This window comes from Podarcis raffonei, chromosome 3 (genome assembly GCF_027172205.1).
Source record: "Podarcis raffonei isolate rPodRaf1 chromosome 3, rPodRaf1.pri, whole genome shotgun sequence".
In the NCBI taxonomy this organism is placed as follows: domain Eukaryota; kingdom Metazoa; phylum Chordata; class Lepidosauria; order Squamata; family Lacertidae; genus Podarcis; species Podarcis raffonei.
In genome coordinates this window covers 111932589-111944705 of record NC_070604.1, presented here as the reverse complement: position 1 = coordinate 111944705, position 12117 = coordinate 111932589, and positions in this window count along the sequence as shown.

Sequence of the window (12117 nt, the reverse complement as noted above, 5' to 3'; positions counted from 1 at the left end):
ATAAGATAATATTTCTCTATGCCACTACAGCCGCAAGAATTATGTTGGCTCAAAACTGGAAAACGGAAGTTATACCTAATATAAATGAATGGCAGCTTAAAATGGTAAATTATGCAGAGCTTGCCAGGATAACAGCAAGAATACGAGATCAAGATGAACAGGAATTTCATAAAAACTGGAACAAATATTGGAAATATATTGGAAATAATTTGTAGATGATATTAGCGGGGATGGAGTAACGCTAACAGCAGCTAATATATAAGTTTAAAAACAAAGTACATGATTATAGAATTTTTATTTGATACTTACCAAAAGGGTAGAGGGGAGTCCAAAGGTTTTTTGTTTGTTTGTTTAGGGAAGGGATATAATAAACTATGTAAATGAAAGATATGTACATATATTGTAAGATTTATTAGCATGTTTATTTGTGTACCTTACATTTATAAGAATCTGTTTATTTACAAAAATTTGAATAAAAATGTATTGAGAAAAAAAAAAAAGCAAGGAGAGAGGAAGAAAAATGGCAACGATGGTGAAAATTGGGGTGTGTGTGTGCAAAGGTGGTTGCCTAAGCGAGGGAGCAGGAAGCATAAGGATGGGGCTGAAGATGAACGCAGGTTCATGAGAGGGTCTGCAGAATAGGAGGGGATGGTGACCTCAGAATTGGTCAGAAGGTGAAAAGGGTGCTTTGTAGTTGCTGTGGTGGAGGGAAGAGGAAGATGCAGGAGGTTACTTTGGGGTTGGTTTGTGTGCATGGGGGGTCTGCACAAAAGGAGGGGGAGAAGGGATGGACATGGGGTGAAGGTGAAAACAAGGATGTAAAGCAAGACTGCAGAATAGAAGAGAGAAGTGGCTTCAGAAATGGGGTTGAGAAGGTGAAAAGCAAGATCAGTAGTTGCATGGGGTGGAAAGGTGAAATTCTAGGAGGTTAATGTGGGAAAATACGGGACGCGGGTGGCGCTGTGGGTAAAAGCCTCAGCGCCTAGGGCTTGCCGATCGAAAGGTCGGCGGTTCGAATCCCCGCGGCGGGGTGCGCTCCCGTTGCCCGGTCCCAGCGCCTGCCAACCTAGCAGTTTGAAAGCACCCCCGGGTGCAAGTAGATAAATAGGGACCGCTTTCTAGCGGGAAGGTAAACGGCGTTTCCGTGTGCGGCGCTGGTTCGCCAGAGCAGCTTCGTCACGCTGGCCACGTGACCCGGAAGTGTCTGCGGACAGCGCTGGCCCCCGGCCTATAGAGTGAGATGGGCGCACAACCCCAGAGTCTGGCAAGACTGGCCCGTACGGGCAGGGGTACCTTTACCTTTACCTTTTAATGTGGGAAAATAGCAGGGTGGTTGGTAAGCAGAGCAAGCAGGGACAGTCCCTTGTTAAAAATAAAACAAAACTGAATCATTATTATTATTAATTTAGCCGCAGGATCTGTACAAGTAATTAGCATAGGCAAATCATATAAAGTATGCAGCACGATGAGTCAATAATAGATTTCCCCCCAAATTATTATAATCTGATGACTTCATTATCTGGCATGTCAATTAACATGTCAGTGAGAAGAAAGGAAAAGATAGGAAATATCATTCTTTTGCATTTTTTGAAATCTGTCATCCTGTGAGCAGTACATTTGTGAGAATATCTCGTAGCCATCACTGTGGTGGAGGCAGAAAGTGGACATGGTGTTCCAATTTGAATAATAAAATACCTTACGGCTGCAAGGATTGGGCACAGATTGCATGTTCTACATGCACGTGTCAGTACACCTTGTCCCAGTTGAACAGACGTTTTGAAGATGGCTGGGAAGTTATAAGCAAGCAGTTTGGAGAGAGGTTTGGCAGGACCACTAAGAATAACAGAATCATGGAATTGTAGAGTTGGGATGGACCGCAAGGGTCATCTAGCCCAACTGCTTGCAGTGCAAGAATCTCAGCTAAAGCATTGATGACAGATGGCCACTCAACCTCTGCTAATAACCTCCAAGAAAGGAGAATCCACAACCTCACGAGGCAGACTGTTCCGCTGTTGTACGGCTTTTACCCTTAGAAAGTTTAGTTGATGTTTAGTTGGAATCCCCTTTCTTGTAACTTGAATCCATTGGTTCGGGTCCTTCCATCCAGAGCAGGAGAAAACAAGTTTGTTCCATCTTCCATAAGACAGCCCTTGAGATATCTGAAGTTGGCTATCATATCTCCTCTGAGTCTCCTCTTTTCCAGGCTAAACATACCCAACTCCTTCAACCGTTCCTCATAAGGCTTCCCCCTCAAACCCTTGATCATTTTTGTTGCCCGTGCTCCAGCTTGTCAACAACCTTCTTAAACTGTGGCATCCAGAATTGGACACAGTCCTCCAGGTGTGGTCTGACCAAGGCAGAATAGAGTGGTACTATTACTTCCCTTGATCTGGACACTGTACTTCTGTTGATGCAGCCTCGAATAGCATTAGCTTTTGTTGTTGACTTGTGATGGATGCGAGGACTGAACCTGAGACACCCCATCTCCAGGTTCACGGGCGGCATGCCTATGAATACCACTTGCTAGGGAGCACCAGTGGGAAAGGGCTAACACCTGTATGGCCTGCTTGTGGGCTTTCTGAAGCCATCTGATTGGCTGGTCTGAGAAACAGGATGCTGGATTTAAGGGTTCTTTGGTCTGGTCCAGCAGGGCTCTCCTTATGCTCTTATGCATGCAAAGCAAGTTCTCCTCCAATGAGCTACGGCTCCTTCCTGCTACCTATTTCCCACTAATGTCTTGACATATGGAGCAGGCATCACAGTGAGCAAATAAGGCGTCCTTTGACATAGTGTGCAGCTCTTCTGCATAATCTGTATCAGTTCCCTCCACTTCCTCAGTGCTCCCTTCTGATTCCCCAAACTATGAATAAATTAAAGACAATTTTCCATAATGTTTTACCTTGTGTTATATAATATGTCTCGAAGGAACCATTACATTGTTCGGGTGCTTAGAACTGCTTAATAATATGGCAGGATTTGTGTCTAGCAATATTGTAGTTGCTAAAGGAGTTGTTATGCATCCAAGGGCTCATCATGGCCATCGAAGAGCAATTTTCTTTCCCCTTTTTATTAAGAGATGTGCGATAGTTCACGCAGAGAACAAGAGGGTCCTTTGTATGCAAAATGGTGCAGCATCCCAGCTGTGCTCTGCTCCGAGGGAGCTGGTTCGTAAAATTGGTTTCAAGGATGGCCTTCTGAAATATGCCCTCCTAACTTTGCCTCTGCCTTCAGGCCAGCTTCATTTTGCTTCAGGTTTTCCAAATAATGCCACTGGCATGTGGTAGAGCTGAAAAGAAAGGCGGGGATGGGCAAGTGGAAATAAGGGCTAGGGACACAGGTGGCACTGTGGTCTGAACCACAGAGCCTAAGGCTTGCTGATCAGAAGGTTGGCGGTTCAAATCCCTGCGACGGGGTGAGCTCCCATTGCTCGGTCTCTGCTCCTGCCAACCTAGCAGTTCAAAAGCACGTCAAAGTGAAAGTAGATAAATAGGTACTGCTCCAGTGGGAAGGTAAACGGCGTTTCCGTGCGCTGCTCTGGTTTGCCAGAAGCGGCTTAGTCATGCTGGCCACATGACCGGGAAGCTGTGCACTGGCTCCCTCGGCCAATAAAGCGAGATGAGCGCCGCAACTCCAGAGTCGTCCGCGACTGGACCTAAGGGTCAAGGGTCCCTTTACCTTTAGCCAACAGCTACTGGTCACAATGGCTATGTTCTACCTCCGCTGTGAGAGACACAATGCCTCTGAATACCAGTTGCTAGAAACCACAGGAAGGGAGAGTGCTGCTGCACGCTGCATGTCTTGCTTGCAGGCTTTCCACAGGCATCTGGCTAGCCACATGAGAGGAGGACGCTGTATTAAATGGACCACTGGTCTACTTTAGCAGACTCTTCTTAATGTTCTTAGGAGGGGAGGGAATTCTCAAGCAAATTCTTCTGATCTGCTTCCTTGCAAAAAGTGCCATTTTTTGCAGACTGGTATTTATAACAAAATGATTTATGGTCTCTTAATTTCTCATCCCCTGTTATCTCCAGTGATGGATGCTATTTGACTGAAGGGTGTTGGAAAGGAAAGAGGGTAAAAGTGTCAGATTTGGCATCGAAGGCAATCAATGTCTATTCTGAAGCGAACCCCAGGCCTAATAATAATAATAATAATAATAATAATAATAATAATAATAATAAATTTTATTTATATCCCGCCCTCCCCAGCCGAAGCCGGGCTCAGGGCGGCTAACAACAATCAAATAATCAAACAATCAAATAAACCAACATTCTAAAAATATTTCATTATAAAAATTAATTAAAATCAAGTTGATGGCAACCATTAAGCAAAACTCTGTGCAGGTTGCCAGAGGAGGGAGTCAGGCTGCGCCCTGACCAAAGGCCTGGTGGAACAACTCTGTCTTGCAGGCCCTGCGGAAAGATGTCAGGTCCCGCAGGGCTCTAGTCTCTTGTGACAGAGCGTTCCACCAGATTGGAGCCGCAGCCGAGAAGGCCCTGGCTCTAGTTGAGGCCAGCCTAACCTCTCTGAGGCCTGGGACCTTCAGGATGTTTTTATTTGCAGACCGTAGGTTTCTTTGTGGGGCATACCAGGAGAGGCGGTCCCGTAGGTACGAGGGTCCTAGGCTGTATAGGGCTTTAAAGGTTAAAACCAGCACCTTAAACCTGATCCTGTACTCCACCGGGAGCCAGTGCAGCTGATATAGCACCGGATGAATGTGGTCTCGCAGCGAAGACCCCATAAGGAGTCTCGCCGCGGCATTCTGCACCCGCTGGAGTTTCTGGGTCAGTCTCAAGGGCAGCCCCATGTAGAGCGAGTTACAATAATCCAGTCTGGAGGTGACCGTCGCATGGATCACAGTGGCTAGGTCAGGGCGAGAGAGATAAGGGGCCAACTGCTTAGCTTGGCGGAGATGAAAAAATGCCGCCTTTGTTATAGCTGTAATCTGCGCCTCCATAGAGAGGGAGGTATCGAAGATTACACCCAAACTCTTAACGGACGGTGCTGGCACTAACTGCACCCCCGCAAGAGATGGGAGTTGCCCCCTCAATCCCATATCGTCCCGTCCCAGCCAGAGGACCTCTGTCTTCGAAGGATTTAACTTCAACCGGCTCCCACGTAACCATCCAGCCACAGCCTCCAGGCATCTGGTCAGTGTGTCTGGGGCCGAGTCAGGATGGCCATCCATCAACAGATAGAGTTGGGTGTCATCGGCATACTGATGGCAACCCAGCCCAAAACTCCGAACAAGCTGGGCGAGGGGGCGCATAAAGATGTTAAAAAGCATCGGGGAGAGAATCGCACCCTGAGGCACTCCACACACCAAGGAGTGGCGCGATGACAATTCCCCCCCAAGCGCCACCCTCTGTCCCCGACCAGAGAGAAACGAGCGCAGCCATTGGAGGACTGTGCCCTGGATCCCCACGTCGGCAAGGCGGTGGTCTAGGAGTTCGTGATCGACCATGTCGAAGGCTGCTGACAGGTCTAGAAGAATCAGCAGCCCTGACCCGCCTCGATCCAGCTGCCTGCGGAGATCATCTGTTAGGGCGACCAGAGCCGTCTCGGTCCCATGACCAGCGCGGAAGCCGCACTGGAATGGATCGAGAGCCGATGTTTCATCCAGAAACCTACCAAGCTGTTCAGCAACCGCTCTCTCAATCACCTTACCCAGGAATGGGAGATTCGAAACCGGGCGGTAATTGGACAGATCTAAGGGATCTAATGATGTTTTCTTTAAGAGCGGACGCACCACTGCCTCCTTCAGTTCCCCTGGGAATATCCCGGTGCCAAGGGACAAATTGATGATATCCCCCAGGGGGGCCCGCACCTCGTCTGGACACGCTCTAATCAGCCATGACGGGCACGGGTCAAGAGGACAGGTGGTGGGCTTTCCAGCTTGGAGGAGTCTGTCCACATCGGCTGGAGATATCCGGTCAAAGTGGTCCAATACTGGACCCGAGGACAGTCGAGGGGCCTCCAGTTCATTTATTGTGTCCAAATTGGCAGGAAGGTCATGGCGGAGCAACAGGACCTTCTCCGCAAAAAAGCTCGCAAATGCCTCACAGCTGTGTGTCAGATTGTTATTTAAATTTGGCTGTCCTTCAAGGGACGTTAAAGACCTAATTATACTAAATAATTGCGCCGGGCGAGAGCTAGCGGATGCAATGGAGGCCGAGAAGTAAGACTTCTTAGCGGCCTTCACTGCCATCTCATAGGTTTTCATAAAAACCCTATAAGATGTTCTTGAGGCTCCGTCACGAGCACCCCGCCATACTCGCTCTAGCCGTCTGAGATCCTGCTTCATTTTCCGAAGCTCCTCGGTAAACCAGGGAGCCCGGTTTCTGTGGGGTCGCAGAGGGCGCTTAGGTGCGATCTCATCGATGGCTGCCAGGAGCTGGGTATTCCAGCCCTCAACAAGCTCAGTCAATGAGTCGCCAGGGGGAGCAAGGTCCCGCAAGGCCTGACGGAATCTATCAGGGTCCATCAGCCTCTGCGGGCGAGCCCAAATCGGCTCGCCACCTAAGCAGGGTGGGGGTGGAAAGTCAATCCTGGCTTTCAGAGCGTAGTGATCAGACCATGGCACTTTCATCAAAGGAGACATGATCACATCTATACCGGCGCCAAAGATCAAATCCAGCGTGTGGCCTGCTTGATGTGTGGGGCCCGAAACAAACTGGGAGAGCCCTAGTGTTGCCATGGAAGACACCAGGTCCAGAGCCTGTGGGAAGGGAGTGGCATCAGCATGGATGTTGAAGTCCCCCAATACCAATAGGTTAGGGAACTCCAAGGCCCAGCCAGCCACCGCCTCCAGCAGGCCCGACAGGGTGGCTGCTGGTGCGCTAGGTGGCCGGTACACCAGCCAGACAGCCAAGCTCACCTCAGAGCCCCACACTAGGCCAACACATTCAATGCCGGGGATCAGTGGCGATGGTAGAGCCCTGAAAGAACAATCTTCCCGGATTAATAATGCCACCCCTCCCCCCCGGCCCACAGTCCGTGCCTGGTGGAGGACGGAGAAACCCGGGGGCGCCATCTCTCGTAAGGTAACAGTTTCCCCTTCGCGCACCCAGGTCTCCGTCACACAAGCCAGATCGACCCCCTGCGAGGTAAAGAAATCTCGCAGGGTGGCGGTTTTGTTGCCTATAGACCTGGCATTGCACAACACCAGTGACGGAGGTGAGTAATCCTTGCTCACCCTACCCTTGTCCCTCGGGATGGGGCACAGATTGGAAGGGGTACGAGCATATCTGTATCTCGATCCCCTTCACCTATAACATCTGCCCCCACCGCCATACCTCCCTCGCCCCTCCACGGTAGCAATCCCAAGCCTCATACTTGCCTCCATTTACAGAATAGAAAAACAAAACAACCAAAAGCAATTATACCCAAACAAAACCAATCCCCACCCCACTTAATATCCAACCCCAAACCAAAACAAAACGGAACAAAACAAAAATACATAGATAAAAACCACCATTCACGGTGGTACAACAGAATAAACCTGTGGTACAACAGAATAATCCCAAGGAAATGCATACAGAAAACACACTTATGTTGGGAAGGGCTGCAGCTCAGCAATAATGCATCTGCTAACATATAGAAGGTCCCTCATTCAATCATGAGCATCTTCAGGTAGAGTTGGGAATATTCCCTGCCCCAAACCCTGGAGAGCTGCTGCCACACTTTATGCACAATATTGAGCTAGATGGGCCAATGGGCTAACACAGTATTAGACAGAGTCCCTTCTTCTTATCTACTTGCTAGCCCCACTGGATGCAATTTCTTCCAAGTTGGCATACATAGGATAGGGTAGGCTGTAAAGTATGATCCTAAGCACTCACTGACCTGGGAGTAAGTCCCATTGGCCTCAACAAGAATCACTTTTGATTAGTCAGCCTGGATAGCTCAGTTGGTTAGAGCGTGGTGCTGATAATGCTAAGGTTGCAAGTTCAATCCCTGTATGGGACAGCTGCATATTCCTGCATTGCACAGGGTTGGACTAGGTGATCCTCAGGGTCCCTTCCAATTCTATGATTCTAAAGCATTTTTAGAATTGCACAGGGAATATTTGTGCATTATTGGAGCATATTCTTCCCATGCAAAAAATTCTGATTCAATTCTGGGCATCTCCAAGTGCTGCTGGAAACGACTGCTATCTGAAACTTTGGAGAGTTTCTGCCAGTCAGTATAGACCATGGATGGGGACCATCTCTGGTCCTCCAGATGTTGCTGCCTTAATAACTACTATCCATCCCTAATCATTGGCCATGCTGGCTGGGGCCAATGGGAGTTGGAGTCTAGCAATCTGGAGGTTCACACAGATTCTCCATCCCTAGGGTAGATCATAGTGGGATACATTGGAGCTGACTGTGAAACTTAAGAACTCCCCTTTTCTTATGTCGCCTGCAGTAGGGGATCCATACATCCTTGTGGTGGAATCCCATACTCCTGGTAAGTGACTGTAAATATTCCAACCACATGAGTGGGGCAGATTTCCTGAATCTCCCACCTGATTAGCATCTACTCTTTCAGCAGGGTTCTGATTGGGAGAGAAAGGCACATGTGACTGGTCTTTCCTATATGTTTGGAAGAATGGGGATATGGGGTAGAAACATCAAAGTTCGAAGGAGACCCCTCCCCCCTTTAAAATGTTACATTTATTTGTTGCTTGCTACATAAAATGTCTCCGATTTCTTCAAATTCTCAAAGTGCCATGTTTCTGAATTAATTCTTACAGATTTAACCAGGTGCGCTGTATTGCTGACACTGTTTCAATCTGCATTTGGCTTTTGAATACCATGTTTTGATATGAGTTTTTGTTGCATTGATTTTTAGTCTGATATTTTGTATTAATTGAATTTCTGTTTATGTTGCTGGCTGCCCAGGAAGGAGGAACAGGATGTAAGCAACACATGAAATGGTGAAAGAAAATGACCATCAATTTTAATAATTGAGTAATAATCACTTTTTTAAAAAAAAGCTTGTTCTGATGGGGTTCCTTCCTTTTAGTTTCCTCCTTCATGAAGCCGTGGAATCCTCAGGTGGCAACCCAAGCGTTGCCATGGCAGCTGAAGGTGATGTCACAAACCCAACATTCTAATCTGACCGAGTCCAAGTAACCAGGCGGAATTATTTGCAAAAGTGTGAGAGAGACTGGTTTTCATAATTAGCAGACATGAGAGGGCTTCAGGAAAAGGCTACAGGCATAAAAAAAAATTGCTTGTTTATTATATTGTTCTCTTGCCCTCCCATCCCAAGTTTGCCTCTGTGTGAAAGCCATTTAAAAAGAAAAGAAAGGAAAGCAATGTGAATTACCTTGGCTAATGCAGAAATACATCTTGTACAATTAAATGCTCACAGAAAGACAAAAACAATAACATTAAGATCAAAGCAGCTTCAGCTCAGGAGTGAAAAAGGACCCCTGCTGATTATAATGGGCCTTGGGGTCCTGCTAAAGAAGGAGGGCGAACACCTAAATTTTATCAGAAAATTATTATAGCATCACCTATTGAAGTCAAATAGAAGCTAAATTTGATATTCATTGCATTTTTCCTGAGGCTTAGAGTAGGGTTGCAAAAACGCCAGGAAAAGCGTGATTTTTCGATTGACTTGCCTAAAATCCAGGACAAAGCACCACATTTCTGAAATTTTCCCCAGACGTCAATTACACCTGGTAATGTCCAAGGAACTCCAGGTGTATGGCAGCCCTAGTTTAGAGGCAAGGCTTCTATTGTGTTCGCAATCATGTTAACGAATGTAACATGTGACCTGCAATATAGAATTTCCTGGAGGGATGCTGTGAGTTTTCTTCTGATGGTAGCAGGCAAACTAAGAAGACGATTAGTAGACAACAACAGTACATGGACAGGCTAAGATGGGAACTGGCAGGGCTCCAATATAATCCCAAGGACTATATGGATGCTAGCAAATTAAGTTGTAACTCTTTCATCTCTCTCATTCACTGGGAGGGGCAAGGTGGCAGGGAGGTTGGTGTGGTGTAAACACACCACCAGGAGCACCCTGCAATGGCTGTACTGGTGTGTTAGCACTGCATGGGCCTCCCTGTTGCCATGCCCCTACCCAATAGCAACTCAGCTGTTGGGAGGTCAGGTGTGTATTGCCATCTCACCATGCTGTCCAGTACTGTTACTTTCAAAGTTCAAATGCAGCCCTTCTGGAGCTATTCAGGATATTTAAATCATGCTCATTAACGCTACAAAGGACTTCTCTCTCTCTTCTCTCTCTCGATAACCATTTGAGATATACCTCACTCTCAGAATGTAGAAGGAAACATCAGGGGCTATTGATGAATATTTTTTTACTTATATGACCACTTTGAGTTTTAATGTCTGGGTTGCAGTGACATACTGGCCTTGACCCAGTGTACCTGAAGGAGCGTCTCCGTCCCCATTGTTCAGCCCGGACACTGAGGTCAAGCGCCAAGGGCCTTCTGGTGGTTCCCTTACTGCGAGAAGTGAAGTGAGGTTACAGGGAAGCAGGCAGAGGGCCTTCTCAGTGGTGGCGCCCGCCCTATGGAACGCCCTCCCGTCAGATGTCAAGGAAATAAACAACTACCTGACATTTAGAAGACATCTGAAGGCAGCCCTGTTTAGGGAAGTTTTTAATGTTTTATTGTGTTTTTAATATTCTGTTAGGTGCCTCCCAGAGTGGCTGGGGAGGCCTGGCCAGATGGGCAGGATATAAGTAATATATTATTATTATTATTATTATTATTATTATTATTATTATTATTGCAAGATCTCTTTCATCAGATATTTCCTCACGTGTAATCATGGATGTTGCAACAAATGCCAAGACCAGGTAAGCTGCCTGGTGACACTAATGTTCCACTAGGCTGGAGGCAGCCATTGTGGTTGTTATGTACTGAAGTTCTCACCCTGGGCCAGCAGGGAGGGATACTGTAGATAGTTTTCACTCAGGTCCACATATGCAAATAAGGGATTGAAAGTGACGTTCAGTGATTGGATAGTTACAGAAAATGGTTACTGTCGTGTTCTTGTGGAGCTCTATATAAGCAGGCTGGCTGAACCCTTCAGTTCGCTTCTGTTCTGGCCTGTGAATAAACAAGAGCTGTTTGAAGAATCACTGTGTCATCTGATATGTTCACCCACAACTTAACAGTAGTCCCTCTAGAGATTGCAGACTCCAACTCCTATAATCTCTGACCGATGGCCATGATGGTTGGGGTTGATGGGAGTTGGAATCCACCAGTCCTGCAGGTCACCCTTGCGCTAGGCCAAGCTGCAGATGAGCGCATGATGACCAATGAACCTCTCTTGGTGCTTTTCAAGCATTTGACAGCTAGCAGCATGTAACATGGCATGTAACATCCATAATTGTTATAATGGAATAGGCATTTGCTCAGTTAAGCAAAATAATACCTTCTGCAAGGCACAAATTAGGCACAATACATAATTAGTGGTTCTATGCTTTGACTGGACTTTTCTGAAAAGTGTCACCACTCAATTTTTCAATAGAGTGTGGCTGAAGTTCTTGTGGGAACTCCAAACATGAAGAAAAAACTATTGCTTTGCTACATTTAGGCTTGCAAGGATTTGTAGCGCTTACTAGCCTTTCAGGCATAGCCAAAATAACATGGTACACTGTTTATTCACTGGAGGAACACAAAAGCCTTGATTTTGAAGCGAATTGTCACAGACAGCGCTTGGGCGCCATTGCTGTTCCAAACGATCCTTGGGCTGTCAACCCCACAGCTGCCATTTTAGGGACTTAAAGGTAAAGGTAAAGGGACCCCAGACCGTTAGGTCCAGTCGTGGCCGACTCTGGGGTTGCGGCGCTCATCTCGCTTTATTGGCCGAGGGAGCCGGCGTACAGCTTCCAGGTCATGTGGCCAGCATGACTAAGCTGCTTCTGGCAAACCAGAGCAGTGCACGGAAATGCCGTTTACCTTCCCACTAGAGCGGCACCTATTTATCTGCTTGCACTTTGACGTGCTTTTGAACTGCTAGGTGGGCAGGAGCAGGGACCGAGCAATGGGAGCTCACCCCGTCGCTGGGATTCGAACTGCCAACCTTCTGATCGGCAAGTCCTAGGCTCTGTGGTTTAACCCACAGCGCCACCTGCATCACTTTAGGA